Source organism: Bufo gargarizans, chromosome 5 (genome assembly GCF_014858855.1).
Source record: "Bufo gargarizans isolate SCDJY-AF-19 chromosome 5, ASM1485885v1, whole genome shotgun sequence".
Lineage (NCBI taxonomy): Eukaryota > Metazoa > Chordata > Amphibia > Anura > Bufonidae > Bufo > Bufo gargarizans.
The window spans coordinates 290727433-290752575 of NC_058084.1; the positions used below are offsets into that span (position 1 = coordinate 290727433).

The 25143-nt window shown below is 39.6% G+C and overlaps 1 pseudogene; it reads right to left on the reverse strand.

Moving 5' to 3' along the window:
- Positions 1 to 3895: 3895 nt before the first annotated feature.
- LOC122939421 overlaps positions 3896 to 25143 on the reverse strand; it is a 253210-nt pseudogene continuing 231962 nt past the window's right edge.

Sequence of the window (25143 nt, forward strand, 5' to 3'; positions counted from 1 at the left end):
GGAAGCGCATAAAGGCAACCTGGGAAATGTCCCTGCCTTCTCTCTGAGTTGCCCTGCTGTCACTGATATGGACCCTCCGCTCGGCAGCTAAATGATTAGCGTGCAGCTGCGTTCTCTGAATGGATGTTCCGGAACTTCCATCCAGAGATAAACATCCACCCATAGGATGTTTATATCCTATGGGTGGATGTGAAGTGGTTAAAAAATGAGTAGCTACTATATCAAAACTAATTTAAAGTTTCAAACAAGATTGTGTTTGTATTAAAGAAGAATTCTGGAACACTAATGATTGCAAGGCTTTATGTAAAGCCCAAGTGTCCTAACACTGTAATCAGGTCCTTCAAATTGATTTTTTTTATTTTATTTCTAATATATTTGTGCAAATGAAATGAATTAACAGTATCTATTTTTGATTAGTTTCAGTCTAAATAATGGTTATTACTTCTACATTATATACTATATGTACAGATGTATCATGTCAAACCGTATATCCAACTTCATATGCACTGATCTAAGAAGTCTTACCACTACAGTTAATTTGAATGTAATTGAGTAAAAAAAGTCCCATAAAGTAATATACAGTACTTAAGTAATGAGGGTACACTAAGAGTAAGTACAATTTATTATCAGAAGTACCTGCCTCGTCTCCTCCTTGGCTTTTTTTGCTTGATTTCGCAACCACTTAAAAATAATGACTATCATATCCTGGAAAATATTTTGATATAACAAAGACATGGTTCAAGGATTGTAATGACTGAGACATAGCCATATCTAATAAAAGGAAGTGGTGGGCGGTAATTCAAAATACACACAGATATAGAAACACTTTCATTTTTTCATGCAAACTGAATAAGGAACTGTTGTTATAATTGGTATGTTACAGCATATACGTGAAGGCATCCATGAGAACTGAGCATTATGGCAACTTGTTGGTTGATGAAATTACTTAATTGACAATAAAGATAAATATTGTAACCATGGGGGATTTCAACATACTTGATGCCTATTGGAATATCCCTAGTGCCCTTACATGCAAGAACATTAATTTATTACATACACTTAAAGGAATATTACAGTTAAGCCATCAACCACATCAGATAACATTGTAGATTGTGTTTACAATTGGTGATCTGGGATTTAACCATTTAGTACACAATGCCATGTAGCAAAAATCTCTATCTACTAGGCTATGGACCAGTACCATAATTGTGAAGAGGGCACTACTGGGGCCCACTAAATGTGAAGAGGGCACTACTGGGGGACATTATATGTAAACAGGACACTAATGAGCAATGTTTTAGGTAAAGAAGGCACTACTGGGGGACATTATATATAGTAATGAGCGAGCACCAAAGTATTCGGTGTCCGGCCCAAACACATTGCTATATTCGTGTGCTCGGCCGAGCACCCGAGTATAATGGAAGTCAATGGGAGACAACCAGGCACCCCCTGCTCAGAAGAGAAGAGGGTGTATTGTTCATAATAAAAGGTTAGAAATTGATGGATACCCCATCAAAATGGTTTGGAAACAGCATTAAGAGGATAGCTGGATGCATCTTAGATGCCTATTAAGTATGACATATAATAGACAACCACACAACAGCTATATGCTAAAAGCCAAGTATGTACAAACCATCCCTCTATCTATCCATCCATGAAACAGATAACAGCCAGCATACCTTACAATGGCAGACTTGTGCACTATGAGATATTCCAAACCAGCTCTTATCTGACTGAGAACCAGTAAACCTCACAGTTATTTTGCATCTGTTGGATGGCTTGGGTGGACTGCACACCTAGATCAATATCATTAGGGCGACAAAAAGTTTTCCGATTGTTCTAACATAATATTCAATAACTTTTATTTACAGGTTTGTCATATAAAAACTAATTTGTATAGACATGGTCTTATGGTAAAAACATGTAAATGAGCAGAATCTGCCTTGTTTTTCAGCTGTAATAAGACTACTAAAACCAATAGAGATCGCTATGGAGTTATGAACAGTGCCCTCTATTGGTTTTACAGTCTTATGACAAGTCTAATATTCTTGTCAGAAGACTATGAAACCAATAGAGGGTGCTGTTCATAACTCAATAGCGCCCTCTATTGGTGTCATTGTCTTTTGACAAGAATATTAGCCTGTATTCTTATGACAAGCTGAGTTATTACCCAGCTCTTCCAGTGTCAGATATTATCACTGACTTACTACATAATTATTACATAATATTTGCTATATTGCTATAGATTTGTTTTTTAGAATATTTGTAATATAATTTTCCATGCAAAAGGCTAATAAACTTGTCAGAAGAATACAGTCAAATATATTCTTGTCATAAGACTATGCAACCAATAGAGGGTGCTATTGAGTTATGAACAGCGCCCTCTATTGATTTCATAGTCTTCTGACAAGAATATTAAACTGCTGAAAAACAAGGCAGATTCTGCTCATTTGCATGTCTTTCCCATAAGCCCATGTTTATGCAAATACGTTTTTACATGACAAAACTGTATAGAAAGGTTATTGAATATTATGTTAGGACTATCAGAAAAACTTTGTGTCGCCCTAATGATATTGATCTAGGTGTGCAAGTCCACCCAAGTACCAATAAAACTGGCACCTTATCCCTTAGTTTTCAAAATGGGGTCACTTTTTGGGAGTTTCTACTGTAAGAGTGCATCAGGGTGGCTTCAAATAGGACATGGCATCTAAAAACCAGTTCAGCAAAATCTGCCTTCCAAACACCATGTGCTGCTCCTTTTCTTCTGCGCCCTGCCAGGTGCCCATACAGCAGTTTATAAACACTTCTGGTGTGTTTCTGTAAACCACAGAATTAGGGTAATAAATATTGAGTTTTGTTTGGCTGTTAACCCTCGATGTGTTAAAGAAAAAAAATATGATTAAAATGGAAAATATGCCAAAAAAGTGAAATGTAAAAACTTGATCTCCATTTTCCTTTAATTCTTGTGGAACACCTAAAGGGTTAACAAAGTTTGTAAAATCAGTTGTAAGTAACTTGAGGGGTGTAGTTTCTACAATAAGGTCATTTATTGGGGTACCCACTATGTAATCCCCACAAAGTGACTTCAGACCTGAACTGGTCCTTAAAAAGTGGGTTTTGGCAATTTTCTAAAACATTTGAAGAATTGTTTCTAAAATTCTAAGCCTTCTAACGTCTTAAAAAAATATAATGACATTTCCAAATTGATGCCAACATAACGTAGACATATGGGGAATGTTAAGCAATAAATATTTTATGAGGTATCAATTTCTGTTTTAAAAGAAACGAGACGCTGAACTTTACGTCCAAAACAGAGATGATACGTGAATGGAATATTTGAATGTCTTCTGTGTTTTGTAAGCACTCCTGCTTTTGGCTACCAAATCACAAGCCAATTCTGTTTTTTATATAATCTTTTTTGAGCAGGAGAAAAAAATAATAATATTTATCAAACAGGATATTAACACACATAATATACAACACAGAAGTGGCAAAACCACAAGAGTTAAAAGACAAACTGGAAAAACAAAGTGCTTCAACAACAAGAATAGATTGACGACAAGTGTCGGGGTGACCACGATGGTAATGCATACGGATTAAGAAATGTATAAGGTTATGGCTGATAACTGGAGGACAGTCCAGCAAACAAGCCGTCTCCAGCTCATTCCTACAGTTCAGGCTACACAATCATAGCTGGAAGGTAACTGGTCGGTAACACCCGAAAATCTTCATTAATAAACCTTAGTATGTGCAGGTCTCATAGCCGCTGTAACAGAATGGTAAGAAGTGGTATAACATGTAGTAAGCACTGCAGGGATCATATATAAGACATGTAAGACGTCTGGGGGGTCCCGAACATTGTGGACAAGGTCCGAGATGAGAGTCGTCCATGTGTTCAATACTGGATGTTATTGAAGGCCAGCTCTGTGGTGAATCCCAGCACTAGGATTAGGTAGTCCTTACTTTTCCTTCACAATGTGCTGATGCAATAGATGCCATCACCTTGATGAGCTGGGTTGCTGATAAGTGGATTCTAAAGTGTCTGAAGAACTGCGAGTAAAGACATTGGAATAAATTGTCCACTTCCTCCAATGTGACATCATTCTTTGATTTATAAATATCATTCCATAAAGTCTTGAAGTCCTCTGCGTGGATGGCATAATTAATGCCCATGCAAGGTTTGACGGGCACAGACAAAACAAGCTCTGTGGCCGACACTGATCCAGACACGTCATACCTGATCCAGATCGCTGCTAGCCATGTAAGGTCCTGAGAAATGATCACCAGCTTACCAAAACAACAGTCAATGTTTCTTTAAAACCATGTTCCTACAATGGCCATGAGCGCCTCGGAGCCATTATACAGGAAGACCGGGATGCAAGGAAATGTCTTTGGTAACACCTCCAATAGATCATCCTCTGTGTACGTCCTGCAGAACCAACCTGTTCACACAATCCTGTGCTTCTCTTGGTGAGTAAAGGCTTGGATGAAATCTGTATGAGCATAACCAGTGGATCTCTGTCCTTTCCTTTGAGTCCTGTTAACCACTTCCCATCTGGGCCATTTGCCCCCTTCCTGACCAGGCCTAATTTTGCAAAACTGACATATCTCACTTCATGTGGTACTAACTTTGGAACGCCTTTATTTATCCAAGTCATTCAGAGATTGTTTTCTCGTGACACATTGTACTTCATGATAGTCATAAATTTGAGTCAAAATATTTCACCTTTATTTATGAAAACATCCCAAATTTACCCAAAAATTTGAAAAATTTGCAATTTTCTAAATTTCAATTTCTCTGCTTTTAAAACAGAAAGTGATACCTCATAAAATATTTATAATTTAACATTCCCCATATGTCTACTTTATGTTGGCATCATTTTGGAAATGTCATTTTATTTTTTTAGGACGTTAGAAGACTTAGAAGTTTAGAAGAAATTCTTAAAATTTTTAAGAAAATTGCCAAAACCCACTTTAGAAGGACCAGTTCAGGTCTGAAGTCACTTTGTGGGGCCTACATAGTGGATACCCCCATAAATGACCCCATTGTAGAAACTACACCCCTCAAGATACTCAAAACTGATTTTACAAACTTTGTTAACCCTTTATGCGTTCCACAAGAATTAAAGGAAAATGGAGATCAAATTTTTAAATTTCACTTTTTGGGCAGATTTTCTATTTTAATCCAATTGTTTCTTTAACACATCGATGGTTAACAGCCAAACAAAACTCAATATTTATTACCCAGATTCTGCAGTTTACAGAAACACCCCACATGTGGTCATAAACTGCTGTATGGGCACACGGCAGGGCGCAGAAGAAATGGAACTCCACATGGTTTTTAGATGCCATGTCCCATTTGAAGCCCCCTGATGCACCCTTACAGTAGAAACTCCCAAGAAGTGATCCCATTTTGGAAATTAGGGGATAAGGTGCCAGTTTTATTAGTACTATTTTTGGGTACATATGATTTTTTGATCATTCATTATAACACTTTATGGGGCAAGGCGACCAAAAAATTGGTTGTTTTAGCACAGTTTCTATTTATTTATTTTTACAGCGTTCACCTGAGGGGTTCAGTCAAGTGACATTTTTATAGAGCAGATTGTTACGGACGTGGCAATACCTAATATGTATACTTTTTCTCATTTATTAAAGTTTTACACAATAATAGCATTTTTGAAACAAAAAAATTATGTTTTAATGTGTCCATGTTCTGATAGCTATAGTTTTTTTATTTTTTGAGAGATTTTATTATGTAGGGGCTCATTTTTTGCGGGATGAGGTGACTGTTTTATTGGTACCATTTTCTGGGACATACGCGTTTTTGATCACTTGGTGTTGCACCTTTTGTGATGCAAGGTGACAAAAATTGCTTGTTTTGACACAGTTTTTTTTTTTTTTACGGTGTTCATCTGAGGGGTTAGCTTATGTGATATTTTTATAGAGCTGGTTTTTACGGACGCGGCAATACCTAATATGTATACTTTTTATTTGTTTCACTTTAACACAATAATAGCATTTTTGAAACCAAAAAATTATGTTTTAGTGTCTCCATGTTCTAAGAGCTATATTTTTTTTTATTTTTTGAGAGATTTTCTTATGTAGGGGCTCATTTTTTTGCGGGATGAGGTGACAGTTTTATTGGTACTATTTTGTGGGACATACGCGTTTTTGATCACTTGGTGTTGCACCTTTTGTGATGCAAGGTGACAAAAATTGCTTGTTTTGACACAGTTTTTTTTTTTTTTACGGTGTTCATCTGAGGGGTTAGCTCATGTAATATTTTTATAGAGCTGGTTTTTACGGACGCGGCAATACCTAATATGTATACTTTTTTTTATTTGTTTCACTTTAACACAATAATAGCATTTTTTAAACCAAAAAATGATGTTTTAGTGTCTCCATGTTCTAAGAGCTATAGTTTTTTTTATTTTTTGAGAGATTTTCTTATGTAGGGGCTCATTTTTTGCAGGATGAGGTGACGGTTTTATTGGTACCATTTTGTGGGACATACGCATTTTTGATCACTTGGTGTTGCACCTTTTGTGATGCAAGGTGACAAAAATTGCTTGTTTTGACACAGTTTTTTGGTTTTTTTTTTTTACGGTGTTCACCCGAGGGGTTAGCTCATGTGATATTTTTATAGAGCTGGTTTTTACGGATGTGGAAATACCAAATATGTCTATTTTATTTTATTTTTTCTATTTTTTTTTTATTCCTTACTTGGGGACCTTTTTTTTTACATGTAAAACTTTTTTTTATTTTATTTTTTTCAACCCTTTATTTTTTTTATTTCATTTTACACATTTCATCCCCCATAAGGTCATACAAGACCTCTGGGGGACATTTGCTTCACTTTTTCTTTTTTTTTCACTGTTGATTTCTCCTGTAACTGGGGCTGACATAGTAGCCCCAGTTACAGAAGAAATGCACCCCCCAGAGAGGCTGTACAGCGTGATTCTGCGCTGTACAGCCTCAGAGCAGGGCTGATCGAGGTCTCTGTAAGACCTCACACAGCTCCTGCACGCTCCGGTCCCTGCGGTCACATAAAAAAAGGTCTAAAACATGTCTAAAACCCACTTTTTAAGGACTAGTTTAGGTCTGAAGTCACTTTGTGCAGTCATCATAGTGAAATCCCCACACCATTGTAGAAACTAAACCCCTTAAGTTACTCAAAACAGATTTTAGGTGTTCCACAAGGATTAAAGAAAAATGGAGATCAAGTTTTAAAATTTCACTTTTTTGGCAGATTTTCCATTTGAATCAATTTTTTTCTTTAACACATGGAGGGTTAACAGCCAAACAAAACTGCTGTATAGGCACCCGGCAGGGCGCAGAAGAAAAGGAGCGCCACATGGTTTTTTAAGGCAGATTTTGCTGAACTGGTTTTTAGATGCCATGTCCTATTTGAAGCCACCCTGATGCACTCCCAAAAAAGTTAACCTATTTTGGAAACTAGGGGATAAGGTGCTAGTTTTATTGGTAGTATTTTGGGATACAAATGATTTTTAATTATTCTATATTACGTTTTTTGTTAACCAAGGTAACCAAAAAATGGCTGTTTTGGCAAAGTTTTAATTTTTAATTTTTTCAACATTGATCTGACAGGGTAGATCATGTGTTATTTTTATAGTGCATTTTGTTACGGACACAATGTTATCAAATATGTCTACTTTGTTTGTTTGTTTTAGTTTTACATAATAAAGCATTTTTGAAAAAAATAATGTTTTTGTGTCTCCAGAACGCCTTATTTATTTATTTTCTGCTGATCGTCTTTGCAGGGGCTCGTTTTTTCCAGAAAGAGTTGAAGTTTTTATTGGTACCATTTTTGTGAACATATGATTTTTTTGATCATTCACTATTACACTTTATGGGGCAGGGTGACCAAAAATTGGTTGTTTTGGAACAGTTTTTATTTATTTATTTTTACAGTGTTCATCTGAGAGGTTAGGTCATATGACATTTTTATAGAGCAGATTGTTACAGATGTGGCATTACCGAATATGTATACTTTTTCTTATTTATTTATCTTTTACACAATAATAGCATTTTTGAAACCCCAAAATGATGTTTTAGTGTCTCCATAGTCTGAGAGCCATAGCTTTTTTATTTTATGATAACATTTTCTTTATTTTTAATTTTTTTTTTTCACACTTTTCTATCAAGTCCCACTTGGATCTTGAAGATCCAGTGGGGCTGATGGTTGTACTATACTTTGCAATGCTCTTGCTTTGCAAACTATAAGACTATCAGTTTTACATTGATAGATGGCAACACTGGACACCTTTGCAAGGCGTCTGATTACCATTGCATCCATCGGGCCACTGCCATCGCAGTGCAGCAGCCCGATGGTTAAGAGAGGGAGCCCCCTCTTTCTTTTAACCCCTTGGATGCCGCTGGCTGCAGTATCTAAGGGGTTCAATCAGAGTGTCAGCATACAGCTGGCACTCGCTGCTGGTGGTGGCGGCTCAGGAATGGAGCTGCCTCTATCAAATACAGCAAGGGGACTGCATCAAGGGTAGGGTAGGGTGCACAAATGGAGGCAGGGCCGGAAAGGAGGGGGTATGACCAGCATAGAGGGGGCACAGATGGGGCACGGCTGGCACACAAGATGCATGGCCGGGACAAAAAGGGGCACGTATGGCACAGAGGGGGCATGGTAGAACACATCAGGAGGCACAGATGCTTTATTCAAAACTTTGGTATGTTATACGGAGGTCCGTCTCTGTTCAACATACAAATGTATGGTCTCCGACGAGGTAAAAATCATTATCTCCAAAGTCCTGCAAGACTTTGGTGAATAACTTTGAACTTTTATTTTTAAACTTGAAAACTATTTTAAAATCTGAAGTCAGCTTTGGTACAGAGGTACCAGCTGATACTGAAGCCAACTCCTAATTCCGGTTTTAAAATGGTTTTCAAGTAATAGAATCAATGGCTGAAGTTATTCAACCGAGTTTCACCGCATTTTCGAGAGAACAAATTTTACCTCAACGATGCCCATACATTTGAATACTGTATAGAGACGGGTCTCAGTACAGCATTCAAATGAAGTTTTGACTGAAGCGACTTTGGATTTATGATCTGAAGCTCGCTTAGTTGAACACTAATTCACAGGTCTGCGACTAAAAATCTGTTTAATTATTTCCATCTAATTTCCATTTATTTTGCTGTGCTGAAAACGAATAAAATATTTAAAAAACTCCTAGATGTCATGATTTGCCACAAAATGCTAAATTGTCTTCAAATGTATCAAATTTTAAAAATGTTGGGTATTTTTTTTTATATTATGTGTTTTTAACCTAATGTAATGTCCAAATCACAATTAATTCACATAAGTGCATTTAAAATATAAAATGCCAAAAAGCCTTAAAGGGGTTGTTTGAGTTATGTAAAATATATATACAGTACAGACCAAAAGTTTGGACACACCTTCTCATTCAAAGAGTTTTCTTTATTTTCATGACTATGAAAATTGTAGATTCACACTGAAGGCATCAAAACTATGAATTAACACATGTGGAATTATATACATAACAAAAAAAGTGTGAAACAACTGAAAATATGTCATATTCTAAGTTCTTCAAAGTAAACACCTTTTGCTTTGATTACTGCTTTGCACACTCTTGGCATTCTCTTGATGAGCTTTAAGAGGTAGTCACCTGAAATGGTCTTCCAACAGTCTTGAAGGAGTTCCCAGAGATGCTTAGCACTTGTTGGCCCTTTTGCCTTCACTCTGCGGTCCAGCTCACCCCAAACCATCTTGATTGGGTTCAGGTCCGGTGACTGTGGAGGCCAGGTTATCTGGCGCAGCACCCCATCACTCTCCTTCATGGTCAAATAGCCCTTACACAGCCTGGAGGTGTGTTTGTGGACATTGTCCTGTTGAAAAATAAATGATGGTCCAACTAAACGCAAACCGGATGGAATAGCATGCCGCTGCAAGATGCTGTGGTAGCCATGCTGGTTCAGTATGCCTTCAATTTTGAATAAATCCCCAACAGTGTCACCAGCAAAGCACCCCCACACCATCACACCTCCTCCACCATGCTTCACGGTGGGAACCAGGCATGTAGAGTCCATCCGTTCACCTTTTCTGCGTCGCACAAAGACACGGTGGTTGGAACCAAAGATTTCCACTGGTCTAATGTCCATTCCTTGTGTTCTTTAGCCCAAACAAGTCTCTTCTGCTTGTTGCCTGTCCTTAGCAGTGGTTTCCTAGCAGATATTCTACCATGAAGGCCTGATTCACACAGTCTCCTCTTAACAGTTGTTCTAGAGATATGTCTGCTGCTAGAACTCTGTGTGGCATTGACCTGGTCTCTAATCTGAGCTGCTGTTAACCTGCGATTTCTGAGGCTGGTGACTCGGATGAACTTATCCTCCGCAGCAGAGGTGACTCTTGGTCTTCCTTTCCTGGGGCGGTCCGCATGTGAGCCAGTTCCTTTGTAGCGCTTGATGGTTTTTGTGACTGCACTTGGGGACACTTTCAAAGTTTTCCCAATTTTTCAGACTGACTGACCTTCATTTCTTAAAGTATTGATGGCCACTCATGTTTCTTTACTTAGCTGATTTTTTTCTTGCCATAATACAAATTCTAATAGTCTATTCAGTGGGACTATCAGCTATGTATCCATCTGAAATCTCCACAACGCAACTGATGGTCCCAACACCATTTATAAGGCAAGAAATCACACTTATTAAACCTGACAGGGCACACCTGTGAAGTGAAAACCATTTCAGGTGACTACCTCTTGAAGTTCATCAAGAGAATGCCAAGAGTGTGCAAAGCAGTAATCAAAGCAAAAGGTGGCTACTTTGAAGAACCTAGAATATGACATATTTTCAATTGTTTCACACTTTTTTGTTATGTATATAATTCCACATGTGTTAATTCATAGTTTTGATGCCTTCAGTGTGAATCTACAATTTTCATAGTCATGAAGATAAAGAAAACTTTTTGAATGAGAAGGTGTGTCCAAACTTTTGGTCTGTACTGTATATATATATATATATATATATATATATATATACCACTTTAAATCTGATGGTCAGCAATATATACATAAGCTAAGCAATTTTTTTATCTCCCTAGTTCTCTTCTTAGCCTTTTGTTGTTATTTGCAGGTAAACAATCTCTGCCCCCCCCCCCTGCAAAGGGGGTTAATACAAGTTCTGCTCTGAGTGACATGTTTGACTACTAGGATACTCAGCAGCATGCTGTATATGTAAGCCTCAGCCCTGAGTCTGTGCTTCTAATGGTAGAAGGGGTTAATCTTTCCTGAAGAATCTGACTTTAAAAATTATACAAGACTTGAATCTTTCCAAAGATGCCGCTGAGTAACTCAAATCAAGACTGCAAAGTAGGAATTTATTGTTGCCAGGAGTGTCATCTTCATGGTTCAGACATTGTGAAAAGGAGTTTGTTCCTTTCTTCCTTACTTCGCCTAGGAAAACAAGTTGGTTTATTGCATCAATGTCAAAGGTCTGATGGTTCAATTTAATCACCTCCGGACCACCTAACGCAGGAGCGCGGTCCGGGGGCGGCTGTCTCAGGCAGAGTAACTCGTTTAAGCGTCATATGGCGAGACGCGAGACTTCCTGTGAACGCGCGCACACAGGCACACGCGTTCACAGGAACTGCAGGTAAGCGAGTAGATCTACAGCCTGCCAGTGGTTATTCCCTAACAGGTATATTAGACGCTGTTTTGATAACAGCATCTAATATACCTGCTACATGGTCCTCTGGTGGTCCCTTTTGCTTGGATCGACCACCAGAGGACACCAAGCACCAATACACTACACCCCCCACCCCCTGTCACTTATTAACCCCTTATTAACCCCTGATCACCCCATATAGACTTCCTTATTCCCCCCCCCTGTCGTTGATCACCCCCCTGTCATTGATCACCCCCCTGTAAGTCTCCATTCAGACGTCCGTATGTGTTTTGCGGATCCACGGATCCATGGATCGGATCCGCAAAACACATACGGACGTCTGAAAGGAGCCTTACAGGGGGGGTGATCAATGACAGGGGGGTGATCACCCCATATAGACTCCCTGATCACCCCCGTCATTGATCACCCCACTGTCATTGATCACCCCCCTGTAAGGCTCCATTCAGACGTCCGTATGTGTTTTGCGGATCCGCGGATCCACGGATCAGATCCGCAAAACTCATACGGACGTCTGAATGGAGCCTTACAGGGGGGTGATCAATGACAGGGGGGTGATCACCCCATATAGACTCCCTGATCACCCCCCTGTCATTGATCACCCCCTGTCATTGATCACCCCCCTGTAAGGCTCCATTCAGACGTCTGTATGTGTTTTACGGATCCACGGATCCATGGATCGGATCTGCAAAACACATACGAACGTCTGAATGGAGCCTTACAGGGGGGTGATCAATGACAGGGGGGTTATCACCCCATATAGACTCCCTGATCACCCCCCTGTCATTGATCACCCCCCTGTAAGGCTCCATTCAGACGTCCGTATGTGTTTTACGGATCCATGGATCGGATCCGCAAAACACATACGGACGTCTGAATGGAGCCTTACAGGGGGGGTGATCAATGACAGGGTGATGATCACCCCATATACACTCTCTGATCACCCCCCTGTCATTTATCACCCCCCTGTAAGGCTCCATTCAGACCTCCGTATGTGTTTTGCGGATCCGTCGATCTGCAAAACATTGACGCTGCGGATCCACAAAACACATACGGACGTCTGAATGGAGCCTTACAGGGGGGTGAACGATGACAGGGTGGTGATCACCCCATATAGACTCCCTGATCACCCCCCTGTCATTGATCACCCCCCTGTCCATTTAGACATTTTTTTGGTACAAGTTAGCGGAAATTGAATTATTATTTATTTATTTTTTTGTTTTTTCTTACAAAGTCTCATATTCCACTAACTTGTGTCAAAAAATCAAATCTCACATGAACTCACCATACCCCTCACGGATTCCAAATGTGTAAAAAATTTTAGACATTTATATTTTAGACTTCTTCTCACGCTTTAGGGCCCCTAAAATGCCAGGGCAGTATAAATACCCCACATGTGACCCCATTTCGGAAAGAAGACACCCCAAGGTATTCGCTGAGGGGCATATTGAGTCCATGAAAGATTGAACTTTTTGTCCCAAGTTAGCGGAAAGGGAGACTTTGTGAGAAAAAACTAAAAAAATCAATTTCCGCTAACTTGTGCCCCAAAAAAAAAATCTTCTATGAACTCGCCATGCCCCTCAATGAATACCTTGGGGTGTCTTCTTTCCAAAATGGGGTCACATGCAGGGTATTTTTACTGCCCTGGCATTTTAGGGGCCCTAAAGCGTGAGAAGTCTGGGATCCAAATGTCTAAAAATATCCTCCTAAAAGGAGCCCCTTTGCACATCTTGGCTGCAAAAAAGTGTCACACATGTGGTCACACATGTGGTATCGCCGTACTCAGGAGAAGTAGGGCAATGTGTATTGGGGTGTTTTTTCTACACATACCCATGCTGGGTGAGAGAAATATCTCTCTATAATGACAACTTTGTATAAAAAAATGGGAAAAGTTGACTTTTAGAGAGATATTTCTCTCACCCAGCATGTGTACTGTATATGTAAAAATACACCCCAAAACACATTGCCCTACTTCTTCTGAGTACGGCGATACCACAGGTGTGACACTTTTTTGCAGCCTAGGTGGGCAAAGGGGCCCACATTCCAAAGAGCACCTTTAGGATTTCACAGGGCATTTTTAACACATTTGCATTTCAAAATACTTCTCACGCATTAGGGCCCCTAAAAAACTTCCATGAACTCACTATGCCCATCACGAAATACCTTGGGGTGTCTTCTTTCCAAAATGGGGTCACTTGTGTGGTAGTTATACTGCCCTGGCATTTTAGGGGCCCTAATGTGTGAGAAGTAGTTTGAAATAAAAATGTGTAAAAAAAATGCCCTGTGAAATCTTAAAGGTGCTCTTTGGAATGTGGGCCCCTTTGCCCACCTAAGCTGCAAAAAAGTGTAACACATGTGGTATCGTCATACTCAGGAGAAGTTGGGCAATGTGTTTTGGGGTGTCATTTTACATATACCCATGCTGGGTGAGAGAAATATCTCGGCAAAAGACAACTTTTCCCTTTTTTTAATACAAAATTGGCATGTGACCGAGATATTTATCTCACCCAGCATTGGTATATGTAAAATGACACCCCAAAACACATTGCCCAACTGAAAGTGAAAAATTTAATTTTTTTGCAAAAATTTCGGTAAATTTGGATGAATAACAAAAAAAGTAAAAATGGCAGCAGCAATGAAATACCACCAAATGAAAGCTCTATTAGTGAGAATAAACGGAGGTAAAATTCATTTGGGTGATAAGTTGCATGACCGAGCAATAAACAGTGAAAGTAGTGTAGTGCAGAATTGTAAAAAGTGGTCTGGTCATTAAGGGTGTTTAAGCTAGCGGAGCTGAGGTGGTTAAAATCAAATATTATTCAGAGCAATGGCGTCTTTTTATAGATTCTTCAAAAAGAAGTCTCAAAGCAGTTTTACTCCACAACGGTGGTTTTTACACTTCCATACCTGTAGCTCATTCCGTACACTTGACGGAAACCTAAGAGAACTTGGAATGGGTTTTTCATAAACTTAAATATGAAGACCTTGGTTGGTAAGTGTGTGGACTTGAAAGTCTTGTGCATGCTGCTCGGAAACAGACTGGGTATACCAAAAACTATTGTTTTCTGTCTCTATGGGACAGTCCAGACCAACAAAATCACTGGACCAAGAAGAGTTGGCGGCCGAGGGTGCTAACAGTCGGTGAAAAAAATGTCCTCTGAGAAACAAGGTGGAACTCCATCTTGCACATGCTGGAGAGGCTGTGCAAGCAGCAGCAGGCAATAGTGGAGTTTTAGCTGCAGCACGCATGAGTGAGTCACTCTGCGGAACAGCACCACTTCACCACAAACAAGTGGTTCTCCAGTGTTTAGAGTACTCCACCAACATGGCCAGTGCCGATGACGCCGTCCTCAGCGTTGCTATCCCACTGTCACAGATGATGTTGCAGATAGCTGGAAGTTATGAATAAATGTCCAACTGGCTTGATCCCAAACTAAGGAGCATATAGGTGACCCCTATAAAACCCTAAGAGCTCACCCTGACTGCTAAGCACATACAAGGGTCTCAAAGGTATACGATTGTATGCCCCCGTACCTAAGACTGTGTGACACCTGAAAACCCTATAATAGTGAGGGGACACGACCACCGGCTCCCTGCACTTAATATGGAGGGAGTCAGGATCACCTAGAATCAAGCCAGCAAAGAAAACACTATACATGAAAGGACTTATCTGAACAAGCAGCAGCAGAAGCCTCCAGCAGTGAACACTTCAATCCAGGAAGTAGTATAAACCACAAAGTGAGGCAGTATGGGAGGTAATATAAAGGAAAGAGGATTAGTCTAAATAGGTGACACCTGGGAGAAGGAAATGAGATGAGAAAGTGAAACCAAAACAAAGAACATCATGTAAGAGGTAGAGAATGACGTCTGTCAGACCTTCTCACAGAACTGGCGGTGACACCGACTTCTATGTCTCCTTGAAAAAACACTTCAGGCGATGATGGAAGAGGATGTGGCACAGGAGGAAGAGGAGGAGGAAGAGGGATCATTTCCATGGTTATCAGGCCAGTCATTCAGAAGTGGCTCAGAGGGTGGGTTTCTACACCAACAGAGGCCAGGTACACCACTATTCAGCTAGAGCTCAGTTCTGCAGGATGAGGAGGAAGAGGATGATGATGAGGAGGAACTATGTTCACAGCAGGGTTTCACCCAAATCAGCTTATGGGCATCAATGGAGAATGGCTGGGGGGATACAGAGGACACAAACAATACACCTCCCACAGAGGACAGCTTGTCATTGCATCTGGGCAGCCTGGCACACATGAGCGACTACATGCTGCAGTGCCTGCACAACGACCGCCGAGTTGCCCACATTCTAACCAGTGCTGATTACTGCGTGGTCACTCTGCTGGAACCCTGCTACAACGTGCTGTCCTAAATTCGGTCACTGGAGTGTGTGATGCATGGAAGATGCACGAGTACAAGCGCACGCTGGTAGACATGCTGCTGATGGCATTCACACCTCACAGCGGGGGCTCAGTGGAAGCACAAGGTGAAGGCAGAGGAGGAAGAATTCATCATCTCAGCTGGGCACCGCCAGCACCTCAGAAGAGGCAGGGTTAGCATGGCCAAAATGTGGAAAAGCTTTATTAGCACACCACAATCATTTTCATTTTTCTTCCCTCTCTCCCTTGAGCCATAACTTCTTTATATTTCCATTCACATAGCTGTATGAGGGCTTATTTTTTTGTGGGACAACTAGTACTTTCCATACCAAAAAAAAAACACGATTCCTCCACCAATTTACAGGCACTGTTCCCACGGTGTTTGCAGGAAAAACTGACCCATGCCCTTCATTCTATGGGTCAGTACAATTACAATGATACCCAATATGTACAGTTTTTGTTTTATGTCTAAATAGTGTAATAATTAATTTAAACTTTTTTTTTCAAATCACCATATTCTGACCCCCATAACTTTTACATAGTTATATCTACTGAGCTGTGTGGGTGTTCATTATTTGGGGGACATTCTGTAGTTTTTATTGATGCCATTTTGGAGAGTATGGGACTTTTTGATCATATTTTATTACATTTTCTTGAGTAAGAGAAGCAATGAAAAAATGGCAAATTGGCCAATTTACGCCATTCGCTGTATTGGAAAAATATTAGAATATTATATTTGAAAAATATTTTTATATTTTAATACTACAGGTGGTTTCAGTTGTGGTGATTTCCATAATGTTTATATTTCTTGTTATGTAGGTAAATGTTTTATTATACGGAAAGGGGGGGTGATTTAAACTTTTGTATTTTTAACCATTTTTTTTATTTTTTTTACTTTTTTGTGCTAATTTTGAAGCTAGTATTTGAGCATATAAAATCCATTTTTATTTTGAATAATCATGGATTTTTTAAATGCATTTATTATTGACTATTGCTCATTTCTTATGTTGGCCTTGCACTTGGTGGCCAAAATAAGAATTGCAGCATGAATGCCCTCAGCATTCTGAGTGCATTGTAATCAATTACCAGCATCCTTACTGAAGCGCAAGCTTCTGGGTTTTTTACCATTTAGGTGCCGTGGTCTCACTTGATCACGGCATCTAAAGGATTTAATTACCATTTTCGGCATTATTGCCAGTTGCGGTAATTACCCGCAGGTCTCTGCTATTTGAAACGGCAGCGATCTGCTGGCCATGATGCCTGCTGCACGTGCAAGTGTGCACCATGTTTGCCTATCGCTCCAGCCCCATACATGTATGGCACTGGTAGCAAAAGTGTTTAACAAGTTGAAGATTACATGATCACCAAAAGTCCTAAAGTTAATGTATTTAACATTTTAAGCAATATCAGTGTATTACTTTGGTTTTGTACAATTTTAGAGTGAAAACAGGAGTAACTTGCAAAAATATGGGAACCAAAGAGATTTGAGGGCTAAGATAACTTTGACCAATGTCTTTTTGACTTTGACCTAGTCATTTAGGGTTAATGCTTGTTTCAAATATCATTAGGAAACGCCAGGTTGATGCAAATTCCAAAGCTTTATAAATATCCTGCTTCTTCTAACCTTGTCCCAAAACAAAAAAAAAACAGCATGCATGCTTTCTTCTCAGCAGCTGCCTAATACTTTTAAAATGAAAATACTTGATGCCCACAAAACAGGAGAAATTCCAGCAAATTCTGGAAGCAAACTTAAAACCAATAGTAAAAAAAAGCTGAAGTTGAAAAGAGGATGGCTTCTAAAATGGAGAATGATCCTAAACACATCTCAAAATCTATAATAGACTACATCAAAAAGCGATAGCTGAAGTGATAGCATGTCCCCCACAGTCCCCTGATCTAAACATCATTGAAAATTTGTGGATAGACCTCAAAAGAGCAGTGCATGAAAGACAGCCCCAAATCTCAAAAGAACTGGAAGACTTTTGCAAGAAAGAATGGATGAAAAGCCCTCAAATAGTTTTTGCTTAAAATACAAAGGGAATGTGTCATCTTTACTGTTATACCTTTTTGAGATCATATCAGTAACAGTAATTTTGATTAGGGGTGACCAAAATGTTGTATGCCACTGTATATATACAGTGGATAGATAGATAGTTAGATAGATAGATAGATATTTTTCAATTACTTAATCACGAAGTGCATTTCTTTGTAAGTAGTGGGTACAATGACAGGGTATGGTGATTTCACGGCTCCCCATCATTGTACCCCTCAAATGCCATGTTCATCACCGATCTCAGCATCTAAAATTAATATTAAGGTCTATAATAAAAATAAAAATATAAGTGTATATATATATATATATATATATATATATATATATATATTTACCTCATCCATTTAATAGCAAAGAGCCCGCCGCCACCATCAAAATTTCACACAGACTCTTCAATCAAGATCCATTGCAAATTTTTGTGCTGGATCTTCAATCAACATGGCAGTGATGGGCTCATTGAGCTCAAATTTTCCCTGAAATTCGGATCAAAGTCCACTTTGGAAAGTTTGATTCGTTCAACACTAATGAAAATCCATCCATCCTATGGGATGTATAGATATGAAGAGGAATATGTAAGGGGTTAAAAAGATTAAGTAAATAAATAAATATATATATATATATATATATATATATATAATTATACGCAATTATCGGGAATGGGTGTGGACCCAGTCATTCTCTATGGGGCAGGAATGGATGCGGACAGCACACAGTGTGCTGTCCACATCCGCATTTGTGGAGCACGGCCCTGAACTTCCGGTTCGCAAAATTGAACATGCCCTATTCTTGTTCACAATAACAGACAAGAATATGCAGCTCTATGGGAGCGCCGGATCCGCAATACACTACTGACGTGTGAATGGACCCTTAATTGCCTCCTCACAATAATTTGTCATACATATGAGAAATCTGAGATTTATTTTGCTTGGCTTCAGCTACCATATATGAATCCTGAGAGCCCACCAGGTCAGCAGCCAGTGTGTAGACTGTGAAATTTAGGGTCTTTGTCTGCTTGCTACCTTATCACCTATACCTCCTAACAACCATTATAGAGCTTCTGACATCTTGTATTTCCCCTTACCCCAACAGATTTTTTGATGCTATGAGGGACATTTATTAAGCTCTTTATGCCACTTTTGTGGCATAAAAAAGTCACAGAATATGGCACATGCTACGTGTGCACCATAATTTGTGACTTATTGAACTTCTGTGCACTTTTCTGCAGTGGAAAGAAAAGGGGGCGTGCCTTAAAGGGAGGCAGGGGCGTAGATAAGGTGGGGATAGGGGGGTTCAAACCCCCCCCCCCAGAGTGTCTGTCCTCCTAACCTGCCAGAGAACGGCCCGGGCGTGCCGCTGCCTGCAATAGCGGCGCGAGCAGTGCGGCACACAGAGAGGTGATGGAGGCTGCAGGGCGGGGCCGGGCAGCACAGGGGGCAGGTACGGCGGCACAAGTAACTTACAGACACACACAGGGCAGCCAGGCAGGGATGATGCTGATGATCACATGGCATGCACGCTGCCTTCAGGCTCCGCCTCTGCCTGTTTTATACATCTGGACCCCGGCCAGCTTCCTGCCTGCGCGTGCCTGCTACTCCTGGGCGGTGGCTGACAGAGCACAGAGCCTGGAGATCTCAGAAGATTAGAAGAGAGAGAGAAGAAAGAAAAATAAGTAGTTTGAGAGAGAGAGAGAGAGAGAGAGAGAGACAGACAGAGCACTAGTGTAAGTAAAAGTAATAGTTAAAAAAGAAAATCAAGAAGATTCAAAGCCCACCCCCACACCACCTCCACCCCCCACACCAGGCTACAGACAGTGTCAATTCATATATTTAGTCCAGCCCCCAGACTCTTATGAATTGAGGGAACTGGCCACCATCATGCTGTTACACATCACTTATTGTGTAGGCTGCATGGTTTGATGTATTTTTTCTCGTCTCTCACACGCTAGTCTCCTCAACAATAAAGAAACACAATTTCTTATGGAAATTACAAGAGTAAGCTAGCAGGTGATGGGTCATGTCTGCCATAGACTGTCACTCTAGACTGGAGTGGGTAGGTACCAATTACGAGTCTTTTTAAAACATGTTTTTTCCATATGGTGTCAAACAACTAAATCGGTATTGCTCAAGGTAAAGGATTGGTTTAGGAATGATATGGCTGGTATATTTTTTTCAAACCCTGGTGTGTCTGCTAGATAAAGTCTTATAATTTGAGAAAGCTGAACCCCCCCCAGGAAAAAAAATATATCTACAGCCCTGAAGGGAGGGCATGGCTTTGTGCCACTTGCCACATTTACTATAACTTTCGCTAGAGAGTGGTGGATGTTATAGCTGAAGCTGAAGTCTACACCAGCTTGTAGCTGGCATAGACTTCAGTTTCTGGCACAGGGCAGAGATTTGCCTGATTTGTTAAGAAGCATCTCATTTACATTATCTTTCCAATTATGAGAAATGAATGTTTGCTCTTGATATTTTCCCCATGCAAATGTGTTGCCAATCACAACACAAATAATAAAAATGCTCATTTGTTGGTTGATGCAATTGTTTATGTAGCAGATAAAGTCAAAGTTTGTAGGTAGCTCAATGACCTATTTAACCATATAAAAGACCATAGTAACAATTGTTCATCCTCATAAAAAGGGGAAGACTGATGTATGTAAATGTAGGTGAACAAAAAGCAAGGGATGATAGTAAACAAATGGTATTACATTTAAAATTCAGTTTTGTAAATTTAAAGCCTAAGTTGAAAGAATGCAATGTTTTTAGAAATTTATGGAATGTGTTAGTATTTTCTATAATGATTATGGCACATACAGACATCTAGATGTGACAGGCAGGACATGGATTTAAATTTATAGATGTAAAATATAAATCTTGACCAAAAACTGTATTTGCATCTAGTCTTTTTTTTATGAATATTTCTATTATGTTGTAAAAGGTACTTTGAAAATATTAATGAGATTGCTGCACTAGGGAGATTTTAATTATTGACTGGAGACAAGACTCGTGTGAGAAAGTTATTATTTACTTGCACTGTATTAGGTTTAGCAGACAGAATTCATTTTAATAGAGTTAGTAAATTTTTTACTAATAATGTAAAAAATGTAATATTACATGTCATTGTTTGTCTGGAGATGCTACAGGCCACATGCAGTATTTTCAATAGATAATTCAACAAAAGCTAACATTATTTATTTAGGATAAGAACGGAAAGGCATTATTGAAATTTAGATTTCTGGATTGCACATTATTTGTTGAACCCAATAAAATACATATAATGCAAAACTATAGACATCTAATATATTTACTCAAAGCTTTATTAAATTGGAGAAACTTATATTTTAACCCATGAAGGACCTCCGCCCTATCTGTACGGCGGAAGTCCGGTCCGCAAACATGGCACCGGCTCGCGCCTTGCTCAGGGCGCCATAGTCACAGGGTTTCTGCTATTTTAAATGCATGCATTTTACCCTTCAGATACCACGGTCAAAAAAACGGCATCTGATCAGTCCAGAAGTGGAAGTCGTGCGCTTCCTCTCCGGTAACAGTGTTCAGTGACTGAGATGGGGGAATCAGGGATCACTGAAATACATCAAAGCCTCAAGTAGGCTTTGGTGTTTATTTTAGGAATATATGCCAATACAGGCCACTAGGTGGTAGCATTGTATTGTTATATTCCAAATGAAGTGTTCAATGATGGCTATTTAGCCATTAATGAGCACAATGGGCACTCTAATGATTGCCAGTTATTGTCACCCCCGGTAACTTAAAAAAAAGTAAAAAAAAAAAAGTTTTAACAAATATATAAAACAAAAGTTCAAATCACCCCCTTTTCCTTAACATAAAAATACTTAACCAATAAAAAAATAACATCATGGGCATCTCAGCGTGCAAAAACACAGATACAATTAAAATATAACAATATTAATTGCATATAGCAAATGGCATAACAGGAAAAAAAATTTAAACAGCCAATTTGCCATTTTTTGTCACTTCAACTACCCAATAATTTTTTTATAAAACGTGATCAAAAAGTCACACACACTTCAAATTGGTATCATTAAAAAGGAACAGATCGTCCCGCTAAAAATTAGCCCTCACACAGCCCCGTACACATAACTACAAAAAAGTTATAGGGGCCAGAATATGTTTCTAATTTTTTTTTCCCTAAAGGTTTAAAGTACTAAAACGCAAGAAAAATTATGCAAGTGTGGTATCATTATAACCATACTGACCTGGAGAATGAAGATAGCAGGTCATTTTTACTGTATAGTGTAAAAACCTTTATCAGAATTGCATTTTTTTCCCAATTCTACCCCATTTGGATTTTTTTTTCGCTTCCTACTACATGTTATGCAACCATAAATGGTGCCATTAAACAGTACAACTTGCAGCAAAAAATAAGCCCTCATAAGGCTATGTGAATGGAAAAAAAAAATTTGGACTATGGGAAGGCGGTGAGTAAAAAACAAAAATGGAAAATCTCAGGGACCTAAAGGGGTTAAGCAACTATAAGTGGAATCAGACTACCGTATATAGAAAATTGTGGTGGTTATTGGACAATATTGTGGTCCTTTAATTTATAATAATTTGTTCCAAGAAAAAAGGACACCACATATTTTTGCTTTTTTTAACAGTGCTGCTAACCTTTTTTTTTTTCTTTTTTGTGATTTGGGTAAATGTCTATGTCTATTCCCTTTGGGCTTGCATCTTTCCTTGCAAGGATTTGTTTATGCCAGTGCTGCCATTTTTTGGAACTATATAAATTGAAATGTATTATTGCCGGATCCGGTTTCACCGTCTATGCATGTGCAGACCTTTAAAAATGTGAAAATAAATACCGGATCCGTTTTTCCGGATGACACCAGAGAGACTGATCCGGTATTTCGGTGCATTTGTCAGACGGATCCACATCTGGATCTGGAAACAAATGCTATCCGTTTGCATACAGATTTCCGGATCCGGCAGGCAGTTTCGGCAATGGAACTGCCTGCTGGAATACTCTAATGCAAGTGTGAAAGTACCCTAAGGGAGCAAGGTTGCCATAACATTACCTATATTATGGAAGATGCAAGATCCAATTTCTAACTTATCTTGTTTTCACAGTGAAAATTAAATCTAGAAAATATTGGAGAATGTTTCCCCCTCCTTTGTAGTATCATTAGTGTTGAAGACTAATGAGGTATCTGTATGCAGATCTCCAATACATAGTGTAAAGCCATTCTTAGGCAACACTAAAATACAGCAGAGAAGAAACAGTTTGGCATCAATAAAAACATGCTATTTCATAGCTATCTCTTATTATTAGTCAGTATATTTAAAAATGAGCCTATATGGCAAACTTTTCAAAATTGTGTCCTAAAGGAGTTAAACAGTTCTAAAAATGACCCCCACAATGCTATGACCCCTCCTATAGATCATACTTAACCAGCTCCTCGGCACCCGCGTCACTCCGGATCCCTGCACAGCCACCTCTGCATCTCCCCGTTCTGTGGATCAAAACATCCGGCGACAGTGGGTACAGCCATTAGCAGGCCGCGATAGTGCCCAGCACCCTTGCATAACGGGTGACAGGTTTTGCTTAAAGTCTATTAATGTAAGCGCTTTATCAGGTGATGTACCATATAAGGTATTTTCCCTTTGAAACAGGGACATTCAGGGACTTGGTGTGCCCAGCTTCCATCCGCTACACTTTGTTATGTGTAAGTGAACATATCTCAGCATAGTGTTGTAAGTAAGATATTCATTTCATAATTGTTTATTATTAGAATTGTTTCTGTTGCAGTTCCAGCGCTCATGCAGTGGGCCTGGGTGCCGGTGTCTTGTTTATATTTTAGGGATATTCTTAATTGATCCTTACCTATTTCTGCAGTGCTGCAAGGGTTAAACCCTCATTTGGCTCTGTGTGCAGCTGCTAGGATGTTTTATATGTGCTAATCAGCTTCTGTTATAATACCCTGCAGTTTCTCTCATTCTCTGCCTGAAAAATAGGTTCACTAGCTTGCAAGATCCCGCAAAGGTGCTATAATGTGCTTGTCTGCCTATGTGCAAATTTCTGCCTGATTCCCTGGTTCTAACCCTCTGACTTCTGACCTGACCTGTGCCTGATCTCTCTACTGACCCTATGCTGCCTGTCCTGATATCTCCACTCTAGTTCACTCCAAAGGTGCTCAGTGGAGTTGAGCTCAGGACTAGGTGTGGGCCGGTCAAGTTCTTCTACATGTAATTCACCATTACCTACAATATTTGCTTTATGCATACAGGAACACACATGTTGAAACAGAAAAGGACCTTCACCAAACTGTTACCACAAAGTTGGAAGCATACAATTGTCCAAAATGTCTTGATATGCTGAAGCAGTAAGATTTTCTTTCACTAGATTTAAGGGCTTAGGCCAACTCCTGAAAAACAACCCCATAGCCTTACCCCTCCTTGACAAAATTTTACAGTTGGCACAATGCAGTCAAGCAGCTAATGTTTACCTCAGATGCGGAACTACAAAAGGCTGGGCCCCATAGCTATCTACCCTTAGGGACCCTTCACAGTAACATGCACCCTTGGTGCTCCCACACAGTAACGCTCCCCCTTACTGACCCCACACAGTACTTATGCCTCCTTTAATACCCCCACACGTTAGAATTTCACTTTACTATCCTCTCACAGCAATGTTTACCATTAGTGTCCCCACACAGTAGCCCCCCCCCCCTTTTAGTTGTGAGGAAGGCCCTGTGGTAAAAATAAATAAAAAACATCAATACTTACCTTTCCCCATTCTGTTGTCCCCAACAGGTTCAATACAGTGATGAAGGTGAGCATACAGACAAAGAACAGGCCAGGGAATGATCCTCAGCCCCAGTGCTTTCCTACTCAGCAGGTACAATGTGGTTACTGTATAACACCTGCTAAAGAGATGGAGGCCCGGGCTGTAATAGATGACAAACATCCATTATGGCCCAGCCTTGCCTGGGAACACGCACAGTAAACATTATTACTGTGTGTGTGCTGGCAGCAAAGGCCCAGACCTAACAGC